A 15,832-nucleotide genomic window follows, 5' to 3' on the forward strand; every position below is an offset into this window, starting at 1 on the left:
ATTATTAACGTGTAACTATGGGCAAAATAAAAAGTTACATATATGATGCAGGCTGTCAGTGGCGTCACAAGGAGGGTGCGGGGGGAAGTCGGGCGGTGTGTTATGACCCACGTAATGACCCACCTCCCGGGTTATGATGTGCCGCCCAGCTTCCTGATTGGCTAGGAAGCCAGCTTCACTTGTTGATAAGCAGCCTGGCTTCCTAACCAATCATGACTCCCCGTCCGGCTTCCTGATTGGTCAGGAAGCCAGGCAGCCTCACGAAGTGAAGCCGGTGTTCTTTCGCTAGAACACCACCTTCACAGGCAATCAGGAAGCCGGGCAATGAGTCATGATCCGCTGCCTAACTTCCTTATAATCTAGGCACACGGCACCGGTTCTCGGTACTCGATATAGGCGAGTACTGCAAAAAAAATATCAGTACTCATACTTGATACCGAAAAACCGGTATTGGTGCATCCCAATTTAGTACCCTAGAGATAAATGAGCACTTAATCCTTGCAGCGCGGGGTAGCCCCACTGTAAGGATTAATTTTTATTCTGCCTGGAGTTCTTCTTTAAAAAACATCAAAAACCTTAGCATTACCTTCACCATTGGTTTCCGTGCATTTCAGTGCATGTCCCTCCAAGGAAGACTGTGACTTGTGATCACCTGACATATCAGTGTGGCAAAAGCACTGCTTTGTCATAAAATCCCTTCTTCATGTGCCCTACTTGAAGCCTTAGAAAAGGAATAAATCTGGTTATAAGGCACAAACAGGTCAACTTTAAAGGCCAACTCTGAAAATTACACAAAAACTACCCTTGCAGTGCCCCCCTTCCATGCAGGAGATAAATGCTCATTAACTCTAAGGGGGTTAGGCAGTAAGGTGTAAAACTTACCTTACTCCCCACTCCGGCAGGCTTTGACACTCGCCTCTTCTGCCTAGCTCTCGTGGTTCTGGTCCTTCGATGTACTTACATACAATACAGGGCTATTGGCCCTGCATGTACTTGATGACGTTAGTGGGTAGACGCTGGCAGGAGCGTCTTAAAAGAAGAAGTTTTGGGGGACCAGTTGTACAGATCACCGTTTCTCAACCTTTTTTCAGTCACAGCACCCTTTAAAAGTATACAAAATCTCGAGGCACCCCAGTCTACAATGTCAGAGATTTGAAGGGGGATCCCATGAAAAACAAAAAGTCATATCACCGTGTCCTCTTCAAATCAAGGTTCCCCCCATCAGAGTCACCCTTTGCATCAGTAGCTCCTGTTCACATTAGAAGTCCCCCTTTCACATCAGAAGCCCCTCTTTCACATCAGTGTTACCCCTTTACACCAGAAACCCCCTTAACCTCAGTCTTCATTCCCCCGTTACATTACACAACCACAAAATGTTGAGGCACCCCTGAGGAAGCCAGTAGGTATACCAGGGTGCCACAGCACCCTGGTCGAAAAAGGCTGGAACAGATGGAGGGAGCCTTCCAGAGTGAGAAATAAAGTAAATATTACACCTTATTCCTTCACCCCTAGACTCAATCCGCCTTCAACCCTTGCAGTGGATTGGTGGGGGTGCAAGGGTAGTTTTTGTGTATTTCCCAAAGTTGAGCTTTCGATCCGTCCAAAGCTTACCACCATATTTAGCCAAATAAATGCCACTTCTGAAATGTTCAGTCATTTTTCTGATTTGTAAATTGAACCCATTAAAAACTGTCCCTTCCTCAAAATGAATCCCTGCAGCCAGATACGTCAGTGGCCCTTTTCTACAAAAACAGACTAAAGACTATGATATGATATATGATATGATATGATAGGAGAATGTAAGAATACAGCAGCTTGTTGAAGGACTCTTGGGAGGTACATGATGGCTTTACAGAGCAGGCTGCACTGTCTACATTTTAAGATTGACAATGTGTATTCAGCTAAGGCACTTAATGAACTGCAACTGATACTGTGCGGAGATCAGAGAGTCCCCCAGCTGCCCCCCTGGGACATTTCCCTCCTGACCGCCCAGGTGCTAACACACCCTGCTGGGAAACGGCCTTGGAAAAATAGATAGAGCGAAACTAAACATAACAAGAAGTAATTGGGTGACTCCTGAAATATGCTGCGACCCGGATTTTGACACAAGTCCACTGTTACTGAAATAAGTAGCAGATACAGACAGAGTAGAGATACAAAAACAAGAACAAAAGGCACACTTCAATATAATAGATAAGGACACATGTAAAAAGTTGATTCTGGAACATCAGTGCTACATATTTTTGGGGTGGCACCTGCATGCCTTTGGCAGAGAGACAGCCAAGGCAGGAAGAGTGAAATGTGCAGCAAAGTAGGGGTTAGGGTTTATTTAATACCCTAGCAATCAACTTTTTTGCCTCCTTTTGGTCTAATAAATATACTAATAAAGGAGAACTATGAGGTGAGTGATTTCCACTCATCTTCATAGTTAGAAGCTGTCAGTCACCGCTCCCCACAGGGATTCCTCCCCTCCCTTCTCCGATCCTCTAGCGCTGAGTGGAGGAACGGACGGGGAGGGGGCGGGCACAGCTGGCTCTGCTTCTAGATAGGCAGAGCCAGCTGTCACTCACACAGCTGGATGGATCTCGACTGTTAGCAAACAGTAGATATATGCAAAAAGTTTTTAAAAAAACGCTTTAACAGCAGTTTAAACTTACCCCGTCTTCGCCGCGCGCTCCCGTCCGAGAATCCGAAACTGCTCGTGCGGCCGCAAAGCATCTTGGGGCAGGCGCATGGGCAGTTCGGATTTTTGGCCGGGAGACCAGCAGAGACGCAAGGTAAGTCTATGGACGCATGCACGCGCATGCAGACAACGCAGGTTCGGAAGTGCAAGGACAGAGGAGTCAGCGCTGGATCGGTGAGCCGCCGCACCGCTGGAGGGACAGATGAAAACATCAGCAAAGAAGAAGATTGGATTAAGAGACATCATTTAAGGTAAGTGCTGACACTAACATTGGGGGGAGGGAAATTTGTTTTGCCTTTAATGTCACTTTAAGAGTTAAGGGAAAGGGGCACTTTACTATAGAGAATACTTTTTTTGTTTGGATCATGACATCTGCATTTTTGTTGTTGCAGGGAGCGACACTGATGTCATGCCTGCCACTTTCTGCATAATCCAGGACTGTCCCCCACTGGGAAAGGACACAGGAGGAAGAGGATCCAGTGAGTCATGTGACCAGCCACAAGACATAGTAGTCAACTGAGACTTTAGCTAGCTGGTGATGGTGGTGGTATCCTTATAGACAGTCGGGGAACTGCCATTTTTATTGGCACTTTATGGTCTGACACCAGGAAGGGATGGGGGGAGAGGTTAATACAACAAGCATTTGAGAAAATGTTTTTTGGATGATTTCCTCATCCATACGTCACCTCAAGTCTGTGACCTTCAGTAAGAAAAGCAGATTGAGTCTTTTTGTACTTACCACAAAATAACAAAAACAGACAACTGTCAGGGATTGTAAGGTTAGTTATCACAGACATATGTTTAAAGCCTTCTCCTCATCTGTAAGCAATTTTTTAGAGACTGAGTAATAGAGAAGTTACAGGAAGCCCCGATCATCAGAGCAGGATCGCACACATTTTTACTGGTACTATTTAAGTATTTGTTTGTGTCGGTCATAAAATAGGACAGGTGATCAATCTTTGTCCTCTTTCATATGGACACCCCTTCAAGGGGAACTGTAGTCTTTTTAACCATTTCAGCTCTCACACCTGTACACCTCTTATGGACCAAAGCAAATTTTTAATTTTTTCCTATAGGCCTATTGATTCAGATATCATTACTTAAATTAAGAGTAAAAAAAATAAAAAATTAAATAAAAGTAAAATAAATAATAATAATAATAATTAGGGATGCACCGATACCAGTTTTTCGGTATGGAGTAAGAGTACCAATATTTTTTCCTGTACTCGTACTTGAAAGTTTAGTGTTACTGTACATCAAAAGCTTACGCTGTTATTTGTCCCAAAATATATTCAAAAATTGATTCTGCTACAAAGCATTGAAAAGCTATTTTAAAAATTACAAATAAAGATTTTTATTATTTTAATCAATTTTGCATTTTTTTATTGCAAGCCAAAAAAAAATTAGGAACAAAACAGAAGCAAATCATTTAAAAAAAATATATTAATGGTTATAAAATGAGAAATAAAAAAGCAGGAAATGAATAAAGGGGAAGAAGGAGTAAATTAGAGCTGATTGGGATAAACGAAGGTTTAGCCCTGGTTCACACCTAGGCGTTTTTTAGCAGTTCGAAAAGCACTTCAATGGCCCTGGTTCACACCTGGGCAGAAAAACGCCTACCAGGAAAACACCAGACGCCTGAAAAGATACAGGAGCTTCTTTGGGCAGTTAAAAGCGCTTTTTCTCCCCATAGACTTCATTGGAAATGCCTAAAAATGTGCAGCAGAAGCATGTTGCACATTTTCGTGAGCATTTTTTTGTGTTTATAAGCGCGTTCTTCCATTGGTTGCAATGGTTTATGAGCTGCCAACCAAAATGCGCGTCTTCATGTACGCGCATTAAAACACGCATACAAATGTGCACAACGAGCAAATAACCGCATCCTGCTAACGCGCGTACAAACACGCAAAAACTGTGCTGCTTAGGTGTGAACCAGGGCCTAATAAGGTGTTAAATAGGAACACATTCTATTACAAAAACAAACTTTTTTTACTTGTTAGATCACATGCAGATTGAAGCTCACCCCTTTGATCTGCAGATGAATGAAACAAATAGATACAAAAATATCAATGCTACCTTATATCACTCTATCCCAGTTTTGAATAGTGTTTATATTCACTGTGTCAGATGGTCTGTTTTTTTACATCAGTCGCTAATACAACTAATATATTTACACAACAACTATTTGTTGCCTTGTTGACAGTTGGGAATTGTCAGCAAGTGGCAAAGGGTAAGCAGCAGCAGGAATGAAGGACAGTGCGACATACGACCTGTACTTTCATGATGTTTTTTGGTCGTGTGTAGTACACACATTGCCCACAGCTAGTTAATTGTTGTTGTTTTTTTTACTTTATATGTGAAAGGGATCAGCATGAGAGTAAGGCCTGGAGCTATGGATAGCAGAGGAATGACCAGAAGGCCTGCATGACAAGGCTGGGAAGGGGAACGAGGATAGGAGAGGGTTAAAGAGAGAAAGGAATAGGTTATAGATGGGTCACTTACAGGATTGGGTGAAGGGGTGGTTCAGGAGGGGCTTCAGGAAGGTAGTCAGGAAGGAGAAGCCTGGAAGTTTAGTTGGGAGTCCGGCAACAGAAGAAGAACTTAATGAGAGGTGGTTTGTGTCTCGGCGTGTTTGTCACAGTTATGGCTTGGTGGTTTGGATCCTTGGAGGCAGTTGTTAGTGGTTGCATATCTTGACGGGGGACCCATCCATGGTGTGGGTGTCTTTCGGTAGTCGTACGGTCATATGGGTATGACCGGTTAATAGGGACCAACGTGGGTCTGCGGGCAATTTAGTTACGTACCCGAGGCAGTGTATGGCGGCTGGGAGCATTCAGTTACAAGTAAGGCGCCCGCAGATACTGGTCTGTTTAGAGTCCGATTGCCTTCAAGGACATTGAAACCAAACAAGTTGATACAGTATGGTTATGGGTTTGTTGTTGTTGTTATTTATAATGTTATTTATAATAAAAGGCTGCTGTGGCCATTTAAACTCCCGCTGTTGTGTGGCGTATTGATTGGCAACATGGGACGGGGGTTTTTAAGTTGATGAGGGTACTGGAAAAAAGACCTCTGAGCTACCTTAGTCAAGCAACCATTCCCTGCTTAGTAGTGCTGCACAGTGACCGTGGCTTGCAGATTCTTTTATCTCAGTATAAGTTGGGCTTGTCTGGATAAAAAAGCTTTGCAGTCTCTGAAACACACCATACCTTCCTTGTAGCTAGCAACCGTATGATCTTTGCCTAGGCATTAAGGAGAACTATGAGGTGAGTGAAAATCACTCATCCTCATAGTTCAAGCCGACGTGTGACTATGTGAAACTGTCACACGTCGGCTCAATAGATCGGGAAGTGAGCGAACACAGGCAACCTAGGTGCAATATGGTATAATCATGACAACAAATAGGTGCTGCTTTAATGAAATAATACTGCAAATGTGTAATTCTGGTGCACACTCTACTGTTTCATGTGAAATATGGAAATGAATAACTAAATGACTTATTCAGGATGGAAGTTTGAAGAATAACTAAAGCCAAGAAACAAAATGTAATATATTGCAGCTTGCCAGTCCTTAGATGCAGTGGCTGCGTTGGTTTTCCTTTACGGGCTAAGACCATTTACAGCAAGCACAGAAAATAACTGAAGATCTCAGAAATCTTGTTAGAAATGCAGTGTCCTTCTCACTTCCTGTGAGCTGGACGGAAAGCAAAACATATCCCAACCCTCTCAATGTAATGGAGGGGGAAAAAGGCAGACATGTTGGAAGTCAAGCCAGGCTGGCAATAGTTGCTCCTTCCATAGACACAGTGGAGGAGAGAGTGTAGACACTGAGAGATAACAGGTGTGTTATCTGCAGGATCATCAGGTGAAAATGGGAGAAAGGAGATAAAGACTAAAAGAAGAAAACTAATGCAGCCACCACATCTAAGCAATGTATTACAATTTTGTTTTTGGGATTAGATATGCTTTAAGTTATGTCCATTTTTGGCTGATGTAAGTTATTAAAGATTAGACATGTGCAGGGCAAAAAAAAAATTGTTTTGGACGAAACAAATGAAAATGAAAAACACTTTCATTCATTTTGTCAATGGAAACTGCAGAACGAGCAGCGGCCATATTGCCTACCAGCGCGTTCTGCACATGTGTGCCGCCATTTTGGAGTATACCTTGGTAAACACCAAGATGGTGGCACCCGAATATGTGTGTGCCGCAGTCTTGGTTTTGTACCAAGATATACTCCAAAATGGTGGCGCATGATCTGACCGCTGCTCGTTCTGCGAATAACAGCACCCATGACGTGGCATCATATGATGTTATGCCCTCTGCCTGCAAGATGCCAGCGGATGCCTTAACCGAAAGCGCTGGCGGCCAATATGGCTGCCGCACGTTATGATAACAAATTCATGTATGCCCGAATATCGTTTTAGGGGATTCAGGCATATAAAACAATTAGTTATTTCGGATTCGGATGAACCGCCGAGTCAACTGAATTTCATTGATTTGCAGGTTCGTCCGAATGTACATGTCTATTAAAGGCACAAGCTTTGGGACCTAGGTCCCAAAGCCTGCTTTTTTTTCCTCTCTGTGTCCCATCAAGGTGATCTGTCTTTACTTCCTGTCCAATAATCACAACAGGAAATCAGAGGAAATACCTCCAAAGCACTAAGTCAAAAGCATTAGATTCTTTTGCTTATTTATTGAAGAAACATGTCACAAGCATCATTTAGCCAACATTTGGGGGCCACACAGGGTTCCTTCTTTAGGGCAACATAGAGACAAATGCACTATGTAACTTTGTTACATTTGTCACTGCATTTGTCACTATGTTGCCCTGAAGACGGGACCCTGCGGGGCCCCCGAAACATTGAAGCTTGTGACCTGTTTCTTCAACAAATAAGCAAAGGAATCTAATGCTTTTGACTGAGTGCTGGTGATCTCCAGCTTCTAAAATTTTGGAAAACACGGCACCATGCGTGCAATCACTACAAGCACCACGACATCTAATCAAGGTCCAATCGCTGTAAAGAGTGCAGATGATCAGTGACCCTGGTCAGCAGGGTCACCAGAAGTAGCATCCCCATTGGAAGATGTCCCATCTTCTAATCTAATGATAACAGTGATAACGGTCACCAGGGCAAATAGAGAGGGTGAATCTCCCTACCGGGGACGCAGTCAGCAATAAAACCCTGATGGTTTAATCCCTCTCCACTCCATCCAAAATTAAAAAAAGTTTTGGCTGTAGTTGCACTTCAAGTTGGCGAAAACGTATCACTTACAGCTGGGATAAACAGATATTGTCTAAATACAAGAGCTATGTGTATTCTTCCTTGAATCTTGGTGTGCTTTGTGTATTCCTTCCAGATCTGTGCAGTAATCCAGTGTAAGACTAGGAAATTCTTGTAATAAAGGCCGGTCACAGCTGCTCTCTCTCCTTGGGCAGGGTGCCTGGTCTTGTCTCCGCCCCTCCTGTAGTTTTGTGCAGGCAGCCTATAGTGGGTGGAGCCTGCTGGGTCCCTCCCACATCTCTGCTCTCTGCACAGTCTAAGTACAGCAGAGTGATATTGTCACTGCTACTTTATATCTGGGTATGGTGTGCTCAAAGCAGATTTATGGCTATTGTGGCTATTGGTAAATATATATAAATGGATGTTTTTGTGCCTGACGTTCAGCTTTATAATAAAAAGATGTCTAGTTGCACTCCTTACCGGGTACGTTCCCCTGTAAGATGCGGGTCGGTGCTTGTAATGACCACGGACGGCAGTGTGAAATACATTATACATTTCAAGAGATGTCACCGGCACACCATAATATCTTGTGCAATCAGCAAAGGTCCATCTATTGAATAATATTGCCACTTAAATGCAAGCGATTTCAGGGTCCCCTTCATCAGGCTCAGAATGAACGTTCAGCTTTAAGCTTCCCACTCTCTGCGTGTACTGTATGGAAGTACACAATTCGATTTAGATAATCAGCAGTAAATGTCAACGAGGAGGAACTCCTTTCATTTAACAATAAATAAAACTCTACTATTGTGATTCACTGTCTGTTCAACCAACTGAAACACTAAAACTCCAGTCCCATGCGTCATAATGTCCCCTAGTAACCATGAGCTGCAGAGATAAAATCAGCAGGGGTGGCCTGGGTCCACTGAATCTCTCCCACATCCTTCTTTGTGCACAAAGATACACAAATAAAAAGAAATGAAAACTAAAATCATCTGCAGAAATGAATAATATCAACTTTTCAGTGCAGGCAAAGCAATGAGTCAGCAATAGCTGGTTATCGCCAGTAATGAACTGAAATCTGCTTCATCGGCGGCCTTGGAAATAAAGCAAAGAGTAAATCGTGAAAATCTTACATGTATGTATCTTAAAGTGACACGAAACTAAAAATCCATTCAAGTATCTTAACTATTAGCAAAAATGTAACTTACTTGTGTATCACTCGGCTGTAGATCCTCAAATCATCTCTGAATTGGTGCTGACACTGTCCTTCCTTCTGGAGGGGGGCTACGTTTGTTCCCAATGGTCCCTGTGTGTGTTGTAAAGTAGTCACCACTCCAAGCTCACTCATGTGATGGACTACAATCTCAATACAAGTGAGTAAACTAAACATGAGATTGTAGTCAATGACAGGAGTGAGCTTGGAGCGGTGGCTACTTTACAACACACACAGGGACCATGGGAAACAAAAGTAGCCACCCTCCAGAAGGAAGGACAGTGTCAGCACCAATTCAGAGATGATTTGAGGATCTACAGCCGAGTTACACACAAATAAGATACAGTTTTGGTAATAGTTAAGATACTTAAGGGCTAGTTCACACCAGCCACAGTGCGTTCCGGCCCGATTGGACCTGGATCGCAAAGCGGCTGGCTCACTTTGTGTTGGGGCAGGAGAGGGCATGGCGGTGCATTGAACCACGCCCGGCCAAATGCTGCAAGCACTATTTTTTCTGACCGGAGCGGAGCGTAACACAGGCATTGATGTGCCACGCGTTCCCGTGCGGCTGGAGGGCATGGCTGCGGTGCCATTGAATTCAATGCACCGCCACACCCCAGCCCCCACACAAAGTGAGCCAGCCGCTTTTTGCGATCCAGTGCGTTCTGGCCAAATCAGATCGAAACGCGGCTGTGGGTGCGCGCTGCTGGGCTGCCTGCATTGACTGACCTTGTGCCTCTCCTCTTCTCCCGGCCGAAGATCTCTACTGAGCATGCATCCGGCCCATCATGCTGCTCGGCCACTTGAGAATCTTCCAACATTCGGACAGGATGTCGGAAGTAAAACCCTTTTTGGTAACTTTTTAATTTTTTTTATGTTTTTGCATATATCTACTGCTAGCAAGTACAAATTACAATAGGACGCGTCTGACTTGAGCGAGTCCATCCATCCTTTTTTTTTTTTTTTAACCAGGACTATTCTATAATATGGTTATATGGTAGATTCCCAAATCAGGATGTTTACATATTTTCTTATATCAAAACAAAACACCAGGTTTGTTTGGAGATCCCTCTGTATATTTCTGCTTTAGACTAGTAAACAACTACATCTACTTAATTCCTTTCTTAGTATAAGTAGAACCATCTGCGGGCTTCCTGCTGGTATATCGCCATGTTAATCTGCTCCCAGCGGGGGCCAGTGTACCCTGCAATGTTAGAGTTACTGCTGTGCTGATGGGATGGAAATGTTCAACTGTAAGTTGAAGGGAGGAAATGTATGGAATAGACAGAGCCGGTAATTGGGTGGGAATGGGAATTTCGGGGGTCATTTCACATCACTGGATTGCCCAAGAGATAGGACAGCATATGATCCAGCTCGCCAACAGCCACATCAAACTCATATTGAAGGCTTTTCATTTTCTATCCTGCGACTGAAAAATGGCGGCTTGAGTCTTACTGGTTGTTCTCCAGTCCAATAAGAGTGCCATAAAGCAGAAGTTAACTAAAGGGTTAAAAAAATACAGAGCAGGCATACTTTGTCTTTTCTGAAATAAAATAAACTTACCTGCCTGTTGGCAATCTTCTTCAGAATGTACTCTGAGCTGTGCATGTGCAGGAGGAGGCGGAGACGAGACCTGTCACCCTGCACAAAGTGAGAGCAGCCAGGGCCGGCCTTAGGGGTGTGCGAGCAGTGCGGCCGCACAGGGCGCCATGGCAACAAGGGCGCTGTGCGGCCGACACAGCTCGTCCTGGGGGCGGCTTCTCTCCCCCTCAGCCGGCCCTGAGAGCAGCAGTAAGCGGTCTTTATTACAGGAGGGGGCGGAGACAACACCAGTCACCCTACACAAAGAGAGCAGCAGTGAGCGATCTTTATTATAGGAGGGGGCAGAGACAAGACCGGTCACCCTACACAAAGATAAGGCAGCAGTGAGTGGTCTTTATTACAGGAGGGGGCGGATACAAGACATATTACCCTGCACAAAGAGAGCAGCAGTGAGCAGTCTTTATTACAGGAGGAGGCAGAGACAAGACCAGTCACCCTGCACAAAGAGAGCAGCAGTGAGCGGTCTTTATTACAGGAGGGGGCGGAGACAAGACCAGTCACCCTGCACAAGGAGAGCAGCAGTATCGGTCTTTATTACAGGAGGATTACATGTATCCTGAGATTGTACAATCAGATTGTATAGTAGCCAGGACTTTCCATTTAGATGTTTAAGATGGCTAAGGAGTTCACTTTAAAGAGAACCTGTCATTTCTGTATTGTAGTAAAGCTAAGCATGTCCTCCAACCCCCTAAAGGTGCCCACACACCTTGCGATAATCGTACGATCATCGCGGGAAATCCCACGATCGTACGATTATTGCAAGGTGTGTGGAAGACGTGCGACCTCTCCTATTATAAGGTCGCACGACTTTTATCTTATGAACATGTTCGAAAACCAGCCGAACATCGTACGATTTTCGGCTGGTTTGTGGCATATTCGCAAGATAAAAGCCGCACGGGCTGGTGTGCGCAAGCGCACACTGCCCGTTTAGCATTGTGGTCATTGGAGGCCCGCCCCTCAGCGGGGCGGGCTTGCGATCATCGCACGTACGATCTGTCTGTCCAAGATAGGCAGATCGTATGTTTTGTTAATTACCTTACAACCATTGCAAGACAAAAGTCTTGCGATGGTTGTAAGGTGTGTGCCGAGCATTACACACACCTCTGTGCAATTTGTCATGCATTTCTGATTCATAAAGATTTGTACATTGCGGTAGCAGTGGGTGACCAAAGTGGTAGATAGAGCTATATCATGAGGCAGTGCTTAGGCTTCCCAGTTTCAATATGGGGGGGCAGAAGGAGTGTTAGATGTTTGTCTATACTTGGTAATCTATGTGACTCCAGCATTGGATCCGGGCAGCCACCCTATAGTGTAGTCACCCTATAGTGTTTGCTTTGCAATGAGCTTCTTTGGTGTAGAGGTAAACAACAGGGTAAAGGCTCACTTTAAAGTACAACTGAAGCCAAATTTGAGCTTTGGATAGAGTGGAGAGAGATTAGAACACCTGTCAGGTTTGTATTGCTGTCAGTGTCTCCATTAGGGAGATTCTCTCTCTCTCTATTTGTACTGGTGACCATTATTAATGTGAAATAAAATCCCAAATTTTGGGTTGTCACCAGGACAGGAAGAGAGGAGAAATCGTATTAAAGGAACACTAGTTCTGGTGACCCTGCTGACCACCCAGGATTTCCTCTCGCTTCCTGTTGTCACTAGCGTACAGGAAGTGAAGGGAAGTCTCTCCAATGGGACACACTGGGCAAAAAAAAAGTTGACATGGGTTGTAACCCTCCCTTAGAGGTTTGCCTTCAGTTCTACTTTTGAAAAGTCATTTACAAAACTTTCCCGTGCAGTGGGGCTACCTCCGTACTGCATGGGTTACATGCTAATTTTTTGTAGGGGTCAAAATAAAGCAGATATACTATACTACTCCTTGGCTCCATGGCGGACAGCGCTCACCTCTCTCCCCCTCCCTCTGTTCTGGCTGTGGAATGTGCCTCAGCATCCTCATGTCTAATGCAACTCAATAGACCTGCCTAAGACATGATGACATCAGCGGTCCTTAGATCACCAGACCCTGGGGCAGAAGAGGCTGCTGTGACCAGTCCAGCAGCCCAGTGTGAATAAACCTGCTTTATTTGACCCCCACAAACAAAACGAGCACTTAACCCTTGCAGTGGATCCGTGCAAGGATACGTTTTTTAAATTACATAGTTACATAGTTACATAGTATTTGAGGTTGAATAAAGACACATGTCCATCAAGTCCAACCTATTGTGTGTGTGTGTGTGTGTAAAGATCCCCGAGTCATCTCGTTTTTAGGAGTACTTGTACCCCTGTATATTACCGTTTCTCAGGAAATCGTCCAAAAGCTTCTTGAACGATTCCACACTATTAGCTGAAATCACTGCTTGTGGCAACGAGTTCCAGACCCTAACCGCGCGAACTGAGAAGAACCCCCTCCGCCCCTTGTGTTTGAATTTTTTTTCTACCAGTTTCAGGTGGTGGCCTCTAGTCTTTGTTACGGAATTAATCGTAAAGAGTTTGTTGCTAATGTTGCTATGACTATGGAACATTTTGTACATGAAAATCATGTCCCCCCTTAATCTCCTTAGTTCCAGCGTGAACATATTTAAATTTAGTAACCGTGTCTCATAGCTCTGGTCCTCCATCCCTATCACACTCTATTTTAGCCAAATTCCCGGAGTTCTTCTTTAAAGGTTATATCAGCTTCACTACCATTGGTACATGACAGGTTGACTTTAATCGGTTTTTTTTTCTGTATTAACGCTGCCAGTAATCTTTTGTAAATTTCCTGGAAAATGGAAGCTTTGTTGTCAGCAATCTGCAGATAGATCTTTCAGAAAATACAATTCTACCCCTGACTGTTTCTTCCTTCTAGGTTCAATGTCAAATAAGGACCTGGAGCTTTTAAAACACATTGCTGGAATGTTTCTAAAGAGATTGAATTGATGGAGTAATTCACATTCAAACACAAACTCCACTTAATCAATCAAATATTTAGATCGATTTCCTGATAAATGCCTGTGTGTGTGTGTGTGTTTTTTTTCCCTTGGCGCACTTTAGAACTCATTTTCACCATTTGGTTTCATTTCCCTTTCCTCGCTGTTTAAACACTCATTTCTGACACTGAGTGAAAACACCGCCTGTTTATTGTTACAAAGAGAAATGTTTTCTTATTGAGGGGAAGCCTATAGTATAATATTTGCTAACAGCATGTGTCTATTTAAACTGGTATCGCTATACTTGCATGACCCCTAGGGTCTATTCCCTGAAGCCTATGTGATAACAAAGGCCTTCTACTAATACAGGTGAAACTCGAATAATTAGAATATCGTGCAAAAGTAATTGCAGTAAGTGCTGAAAAAGGGGCCCAAACCAAGTACTGAGTACATATGCATGCTTGTACTTTTCAGAGGTCCGATATTGTTCTATGTACAATCCTTGTTTTATTGATTGCATGTAATAATCTACTTTTTTGAGGTTGTGGATTTGGGGTTCTTGGGGTTTTCATGAGCTGTAAGCCATAATCATCACAATTATGACAAATCACGGCTTGAATTATCTTGCTTTGCATGTAATGAGTAATGAGATAGGCCCAATAAAGGATGGAAGCGGGAAGCTAGTCACATATGTAACTATGTATCTCATATATTAGTTTCACCTTTTAAGTTGCATTAGTGAAATAAATGAACTTTGCACGATATTCTAATTATTCGAGTTTCACCTGTATACTGGGTCTGCTCTCTAAATAAAGGGTTAGTCTATGGAAAATTAAAGTGTATGTCCAGCCAAAACTGTTTCTAAGTTCTGGATAGAGTGGGAGGGGATTGCAACCGCTGTTGGGTTTTTACTTCTATCCAGGGCTCCATTAGATACATTTATCCTTACTTCCTCTCCTGACGATGTTTTATCAGACAGTTGGCATGGGCTTCGGGGTTCGGGTTGACAATGTGTTCGTCCCAAACCCAAGCTGTTTGCAGTTAGCCAAACAGGAAAACCGTTTGGCCAGTTCACCTGCCCACCGAACCTCCCCCTTTGTCCTAGCAACCAGGGCTGGATTTGTCAAAAGGCCCGCCGAAGCCTGGGCTCAGGGCGGCAGGGGTGTAGAATCTCCTGACGTCTGGGACATGCAGTTCCAGGCATTGGGTGAGTAGTTGTTTTCTACATTCAGCCCTGCGTTGGGACCAATGATGATGAGAGGAGTGTCTTGCCTAGCATACACAAGGGTAGCTCCATAGAACCCTGCAAGGGAAAGGTGCCATCCTAAAACAGGATATCGGAACCAGTGCTCAGGGGACCAGCTGATTATAAAGGAAAATAACACTTTTAAACATCAAGATACAGAACTCATTGTAAGTGATTTCATCAGCATTTGAAATAGCTTGAAAACATGCAAGGTCTCCCTACTCCTTGAATATGCTTATGTATCACATGTAAATCTACTTGTACACTCTGGATTATAATGAATACTCGAAGCATTGATACACTGTGGACCAATGTCTTTATTGTGTTTGTTATGTGAAAATCTCAATAAACACATTGATACAGAAATAGCTTGAAAACTGTATGACCAGGACATCATCATTGGTTGCTAGGACACTAGCAGTCAGGTTGCAAAGCTTTATTGGTTGCTAAGACACTGATGGCCCCCACAGCATCACAGGTTGTTATGGTATGCCCGTGTATGGCCTAGCAACCAATGTTGCTGTGCCGCTCAGCCATCAGTCAGGCCATGGTGCACATACATCATCATTGGTTGCTAGCAGGGCCGGATTTACTCTCTCTGCTGCCCCAAGGCCAGGTTCCTCAATGCGTCCCCCTCCCCGCCAAAACGGAACTGCAGTCTTATTACAAGAGATCTTGCCAACATCGCCGATATCACTTGTAAATGAACCAGCGGCTTCCCCGATCTACGATTGGACGCTAAGGTGAGCACAGCCAGTTCTTGCCTGGGACACTTTGAAAACATAATCTGGATGAGGTCATCAAGTTAATTTCCACCAATAAATCACAACCCGCAATCCAAGTATGTTCATTTATTTTTCCATTTTCACAGCCCCCATTATCTCACTGCCTTTGTGATTTGTATGAAAACGGCTCGACTTTTGTCTTAAAAAAATATACACAGAGCATATGGAAGTGGATTGTG

The sequence above is a fragment of the Nanorana parkeri genome, unplaced genomic scaffold (assembly GCF_000935625.1).
Source record: "Nanorana parkeri isolate BGI_ZX_2015 unplaced genomic scaffold, ASM93562v1 scaffold9, whole genome shotgun sequence".
NCBI lineage: Eukaryota > Metazoa > Chordata > Amphibia > Anura > Dicroglossidae > Nanorana > Nanorana parkeri.